This window comes from Ornithodoros turicata, unplaced genomic scaffold (assembly GCF_037126465.1).
Source record: "Ornithodoros turicata isolate Travis unplaced genomic scaffold, ASM3712646v1 ctg00000907.1, whole genome shotgun sequence".
Classification (NCBI taxonomy): domain Eukaryota; kingdom Metazoa; phylum Arthropoda; class Arachnida; order Ixodida; family Argasidae; genus Ornithodoros; species Ornithodoros turicata.
The window spans coordinates 173800-180595 of record NW_026999414.1 but is presented as its reverse complement, the minus strand read 5'-3'; the positions used below and the strand labels follow the sequence as shown (position 1 = coordinate 180595).

The window sequence follows — 6796 nt, the reverse complement described above, 5'->3', positions numbered from 1 at the left end:
CAGAAACTTTTGTCCCAAGCTGTACGAGACAGTGAAGCATCCCTTCAGGAAGGAATTTGGCTGTCTGGTATGAGGTAACTCTTTCAAACATTGGGCTGCAGTTCACTTCATGTGTTGTGTTGTATGACAGAAAACATGCACACGCAGCACCCTGAACAGAAGTATTAATGGAGCCTCACTGCAAAGCACGCAAGTACAAGATACTCGGGAAGAGTCGGCCACGCCCGAACGAAACGACCGAATCCCCCGAAACGAAAAACTCACGTGAAACGAAACGAAGAGAGCTTTAGCAAGTCGAACTGATCGGACGAAAACCGCTGCACCGAAACCCGCAAAGACTACGCTGGAGCTCCCTGCATTTGGGCTACCGCGACTGCCGTCGCCATCATCTTTGTTTTGGTTGTCATTGCTGGGTGCAAATGGCCGGCGTGTGTGTTGTTAATGTTTCTGTGCTACAAGTTTTGCAAAGTTTGGTTCGGAGGGAGTATGGAACGCCGTTTTGTGGTCAACGTGGCCAGAGTGCCTCAAAAGTACTCCTGCCGCATTCTGGTCACTGTTGTAAGTGTGAATCCCTGCCACCATCAGCAGCTTTTAAGTAGATTCATGGCACATGAGGAACCTGTGATGTACACCATCGCACACAGTCAAGAAAAATGTAGCATTTAACCTTGCTTTCCTTCATTATAACAAACAAAAAAAAAAGAAAGAAAGAACACTAGAGAAAGGGTCGGCAAAACAGTGAGTGTTTTGTTGTTGTTTTTGATTCTATCGATCTCTCACTGTCAGGTTGCACTGCCGATCTGTTCACAATCATAACTAATACCTTAGCTTTGGCCAATCTCATGTTGCAATTTTGCTTCAAACACAACATTCAATGATTCTTATGAAAACAGCAGCATTTATCGAAAGATCCTGGAACGGCCACAATCTCAAGAGGTAGTACGATTCTACCCGTCGTCATATTTCGTCCGCCAAGCCATTGCGCGGAGATGTTGGCTCCATGCCCATTTCAACACAGGCTCACCCGCACTCGCTCGCGCGTCGTCGCTTGTCTTCCATGCCACCAGCCAGCGCTGCCTGTCGCGCATGCGCTGTTCTTGTTGTGTTCGCTTTGGCTGCTGTAACCAGGCCCCCACAGCTCCCCCTCTTCGCGGCTCTAAAAAAATGTTTGCACCACGGTTTGCACGTCATAAACACGTGGTATTACTCCGTCAGGCATCATAGTTGATACCCATTGGCCGAAGGACATTGCGCGCTCCGCTATTGGTTGGCAAAGTTTCAAAAGAGCATTCTTTCGCGGGCTGCCTGTCTGGCGCGCAGTTACGAGAAGAGAAGGGAAAGAAGTGGCAGGCGGCGTCTCGCGTCTCGACAATGTCAGTTGACACCACGGTATGATGGCATTGTTCAAAGAGAAGTCCCAGATTTGTTCGTGTGTCAAAGTGACTCAGCGCATGTTGTGATGTTTCCCAACACAAGTATCCTACGTACGAACAGTCTCTCGAGTTCAGAACTAGAATGCAGCTCACGCCTGAGGAACACTTGTGAGCGCCGTCGCATTTTCAAATGCAGTCACAACGGAGACAGGATTCGGTGTCCGTGCGACAAGCATTGCCCGCTTCGTTGAAACCTTAGCACTGCAGCCAACGAAAGGAGATGCTAACCGTGAAATCGCGTGCACTCCTGTGATCGTCGCTTACTTCTGGGAGTAGTGTGTGTGTGTGTGTGTGTTTTCGTGTTCGAACTTGGTCAACGAACGCAACGATTTGGACTCTGTAGGCACGGTGAATATTTGTGTCAGAGTCTTGATTATTGAATCAGTACGATGTTTCAAATAAATGTGTATTTTGTCAAAAAATTGCCTAGTTGTTCTGGAATACGGAATAACAAGCGTCGGGCATGAAAACCAGTAAAAGTAAAAGCCGATGGTAGCCAGCACTGGCCAGTACCGGGCCGAAAGGCGAGCCAAACTGAGAGACTCCTGATTGGCCGAAAGGTAGGCATCATAGTTCATTTTCATTGGTTGCAAGTCCAGTGTTGCCTGAATTATCTCAAACTATGGGCTCTATGGGGAGCTGTGGGAGCCTGGCTGTAACCGCTGTAACGGTCGTTTCTCGTCGCCGCATGTAGTTCGCGTAATTGCGAGCGTTCCAGCAAGTCTAAAGCGTTTTAGAGGCTTTGTATTGTTGTTCTCACCTGGTGCTGTCGTTCTTGCAACCCGTCTGATATTGCAACTGTCTGTAAGTGGAAGCGTTTCTTCTAACCGCGAGCAGACCAGTCGGTCTCGTTTGACATGTCAAAGAGTGAAGACGCTGCCTTGCATGTGAAGCCAAATCGTTCTTCGCCTTCAGGATTCTTGCCGTTTCAGGTGTGTAATTAATATAACTGTGAATTAATATGTTCGACTGCACCATGCATTCTCATTGTTCGTTTTACTCTATTTGCAGGGATCTGCACAACGACAGGGAGATAGAACGCCAAGTGAAGTCGACTGTACTTTGTGCAGACGGTATGTCATATGTCTCTACACTGCTCTACATATAGGTGTCCTGAAATCGTGTTTGCTGGAACGATATTTCTTGCAGGTTCAGCGTGTATGACGCAGCGGCCTCCAGCAAGAGAAACTCAAGCACCGTGTTCAAATGCGGTGGGGACTCTTGCTCGCCATGACAACGCTTAGAAGTGCTTTTTCGGAAGGACAAGTTGGACCGGAAATGAGGACCTAGGTGTGCTCTTTTGCGCTGTTGTTCACCGTTCGATCATTACCAGTTTTTGTGCCCCCGTGAGTTCAACGCTCAGGTATGTTGATGATAAATGGATATGCGTTAAAAGGTACGTACTCCGGAGTGGTGAATTGTTCAGGTGAAGTGATTTGTTGCTGCTATCTCCTGTTTCGTGAGGGTTCTTGTCGGTACTCATATACCGCAGGCATGAGGGGCTTTCTTTGCAGAACATTTCAGTAAACCAAGACTGCAGCATTTTCAAGATTGCCATAACCAGCATCAATGCAGCTCTCATGTCAGCATCAAGGCAGCTCTGATGTTAACATCATCATCAGAGCAGCTGTGATGTTAACATCAGATCTGATGTGATTTGGGACACTGTCTTGATGCTAACATCAGCTGGTGTTAACATTAGCATCAGAGCAGCTCTGATGTTAGCATCAAGACAGTAGGGACAATAGGGATGCTTCTCCTTGACCATGTTTTTTTTTTTTTTTTGCTTATTGACGTTTTTGTGAAGGAACGCTGAATATGCGCACACATTGACTGTCAGCTCTAGTCCCGGTCAGCTGTCATTTTTTACAGTTTTCGTTGTAGTAATTGCTAGTCATTTGCACCAAAGGCGCTGGATGTGAACTATTTTCTCTTTCCTGGACTTGCGTTTCTCCCAGTCGTTGGCTTTGTCATTTTTTCATAATTTAAATTTTCTCTTGGTAACTCTTGAGTTTCGTAATCCCTACGCTGTGCATTTTACCATTTTTGATAAAGCTCATTCCACATACCGTGCACAGACTATTTTGTGCTGACGTGCAGCAATTGTTCCGTTACGTCTAACGTTACATGCCATTCATTTTTGTGTCTGGGCAGTGCTGAAGCGTGAGCAGATAGGCAGACTGCCTATTACTGCATAACTTCGTTTTCTTTGAGACACCACCACTTGTGCAGGCAGACCGCCTCTTGCTGTATACTTTTTCTTTCTTTTAGACAGCGTTTTCTTAGAAACCGTTGACGTGCGAGTGGTTACGCAGGCAGGCTGCATATTACTGTATACCATTTCCCCCCATGCAGCAATTTTACCGTTACGTCTAATATTAATGCTACAAGCCGTTCATTTCTTCCAGGGCCATTACCGAAGTGCAAGTGGTTAGGCAGACTGCCTACTACTGGATACCTTTTTTGTTTCCTTTCAGAGACCACCTCTTACTGTGTAGGTCCCCCCCCCCCTTTGAGACACCATTGAAGGGCCAGTGGTTACGCAGGCAGGCTGGATATTACGGTAGACCATTTCCACCCTTTTCTTTTCAGGCTACATTGCCAATGACAGTAGTTATCCGGACATGCTGCATATTTCTGTATACCCCTCTTTCTTTGTTTTTCATTTCAGACACAATTGGCATGCATTGGGTGATGCAGGCAGACTGCTTAGTGTGCACCACTCGTCGTTTAGTCTATTGAGGTGCTACAAGTGTTGTGTCAGTCTATTTCCTCTCCGAAAATAAAATGTTGGGCTCTACACACACTGTTTACACTCGAAATTATTGTAATTATTCAAAATAAGCATATTAATGCTAAAATATGCATGGGGGGTAAATATGCATGGGGGGAGCCCCTGGCAGCATTATCGGGGATCCGTCGGGGACCTGCTGGGACCGAATACTTGCTGCCGATGTCGGTCCTTAATCATCCCGGTGTTGCAAACTGGAGGAAGGACCGGTATCGGCTGGTGGCATGCCCCCGACTTTGTAGGATTCTTTCCCGATGCTGGACCGGCTTCGCCCCGGTCCTTTGTGCTGCTTGGGTATTAACGGAGAAGCTTTGGCAAATAAATTTAATGATTGTTAACATAGTCAAATTTGTTAACATAGTCACTTCCATCCGATATCTGGCGGACATGACTTCTTGCGAAATCGTGTCAACCAATCCATATTTTTATATCCGACAGACGTTACTGAAGTAGACGCAACATATCTAATGGCTAAGAATTCGAAATATTGGACATATACGGGCTACAAACAACACCAACTAAGTATGTTATAGACTTGATTACTCCTGCTATGGTACACATTTATAATTTGTTCCTCCAAACAGGAACTTTCCCCCGCAGAACTGGAACTAGCTAAGGTCTCAGTTATTTACATATGTGGGGACAAAAACGATCTATCAAATTCAATATCAATTCGTCCTGCATTTTGAAAAGGTCTTGAGAGGCTAATTCACACCCGACTGCAGAATAATAACTGACCAGCAGTTTGGTTTTCAAAAGAATAAGTCTACAGAGACGGCTCTATCGAGACTAAAGGAAATTATAATACATGATTTCGTAGAAAAGCGCCTAACGTCAGCCATCTTCGTAAATTATCGTAAATGATTTGACTGCTTAAAACATCAAATATTGACTAACAAATTAGAATGGTGTGGAATTCGCGGAGCTGCACTAGACCAAATGCGATCTTATTTATCATTCAGAGAGCAATCTGTCGTTATAGATAGGGTGTCGTTACATCTGATTTTGCCTGTGTGAAATCAGGTGTTCCCCAGGGCAGTATTTTAGGACCTTTACTTTTCAACTTGTACATAAATTGCATTGCAAATATTTCTCCAATAGCTTCTAGCACAGTGAAATTAAACGTTATCATATTTGCGGACGACGCTACGCTACTTTTATCTGGGCCATCAGTTATAGAACTTGAAAGACTAGCAAACCACACTTAAAAAAACTTAAAAATGTGGGCAGATTCTAACTGCTTAAGCATTAAATCAAGAAAATGAAAGCAATATTCTATCGTCCTAGAAATAAGCATATTCAAAATAATGCTCAACTTCATTATGAAGGCCAGGAGCTCGAGGCCGTATCTTCTTTTAGGACATTGGGCGCTGTATTTTCGGAATATTTAACATGGAATTTGCACTGCAGTTTTATTGCCAAAAGTTAGCAATGGCGACTGCAATGTTATGTAGACATCGTTATCTATTGCCAGAATATGTAAAGTTGCAAATATATAATTCACTGTTTGTTTCTACATATTATTATTGTCTTATGGTGTGGGGTACTACAACTGCGAGAAACATAATTGTACTATCTGTCCTGCAAAGGAGAGCCTTCAAAATTATTGCTAGCTCGCATTCTGTTATGCATTCCAGAGACCTTTTTAAGTGCTATAACGATGTGCCAATCCCACTGTTTCTAATTATAAATTGACATTAACCTATTCTCTAAGTGTTCGTGACAATCGTGCCGAATTCTTGGATTTGTGTAATCTTCGTTAACGGTCCCGTTCCTATCAACTTAGAGCTATGCAATTTCATATACGGATATGTAGAACTAACTACAACAGATACTACAGTACATGTCGGCGTCTTTGTTTAATCAGTTTATAGGTGCTTCAGCAGACCCTTCCTTGTTTTCTAAACGGGAATTTTGTCATTTCTTTGTATCCAGGGATTAAGTGAATTTTTATTGTTTATGTGATTCTAATGTGTAATTTATCTGTAATGGTGCTCTACGATGTATTCTTGGGAGCAAGTCTTCATCAAGCCTTCTGGCTGTTTACTCCCTCCCATCCGAAAGGAAAATAAAATCGAAACTGAGATCAAAATTGAAAAACTGTGTGCTGCTTCTGAACGTTGCACACTCCGAAGAAGAAATGTTCTTCACTTTAATACTACATTGCAGGGCTTCTCTTGTAACATTGTGCTCTCAAGTAAGTACATAGTTCATAAATCTTTGCAGAAGTAACCGACATTGTAATTAGCACATCAGTGACAAAGAGAGGTCAATACACAGAAAGAAAAGTGCCCTCACTAAAGATGACAGTGTTTCCAGGCTCACATGGCCTTCTATATGAGATGTTTTGCTGTTGTTTGATGATAAGCCTTATTGTGTCATTTTACTGTCTGCAGAAAGTATTGGGCCATAAGTCAGCAGCAATAAACTAATACTGTGACGCAAGGGTTGTGTGGAAACTCAACAGAAAAATACACGAACATTCTGCAGACAAATGTCTTGAGAAAGTAATCGGCCATAAGTTCACAGGAATTAGACTATGTCAACACAGGATCAACAGTTGTTGTGTAGA

At 43.7% G+C, this 6796-nt stretch overlaps 2 long non-coding RNA genes across 2 annotated transcripts; both read left to right on the top strand.

Annotated features, from left to right (window-relative positions):
- The first annotated feature begins 2128 nt into the window (after window positions 1-2128).
- On the top strand, window positions 2129-3002 carry LOC135375601 (uncharacterized). Its single transcript, XR_010417297.1, has 3 exons — window positions 2129-2365; window positions 2445-2506; window positions 2583-3002. It is a non-coding gene; the product is annotated as an uncharacterized LOC135375601 (long non-coding RNA).
- Window positions 3003-3946: 944 nt separating this feature from the next.
- LOC135375602 (uncharacterized) lies at window positions 3947-4235 on the top strand. Its single transcript, XR_010417298.1, has 2 exons — window positions 3947-3996; window positions 4105-4235. It is a non-coding gene; the product is annotated as an uncharacterized LOC135375602 (long non-coding RNA).
- The last annotated feature ends 2561 nt before the right edge of the window (window positions 4236-6796 follow it).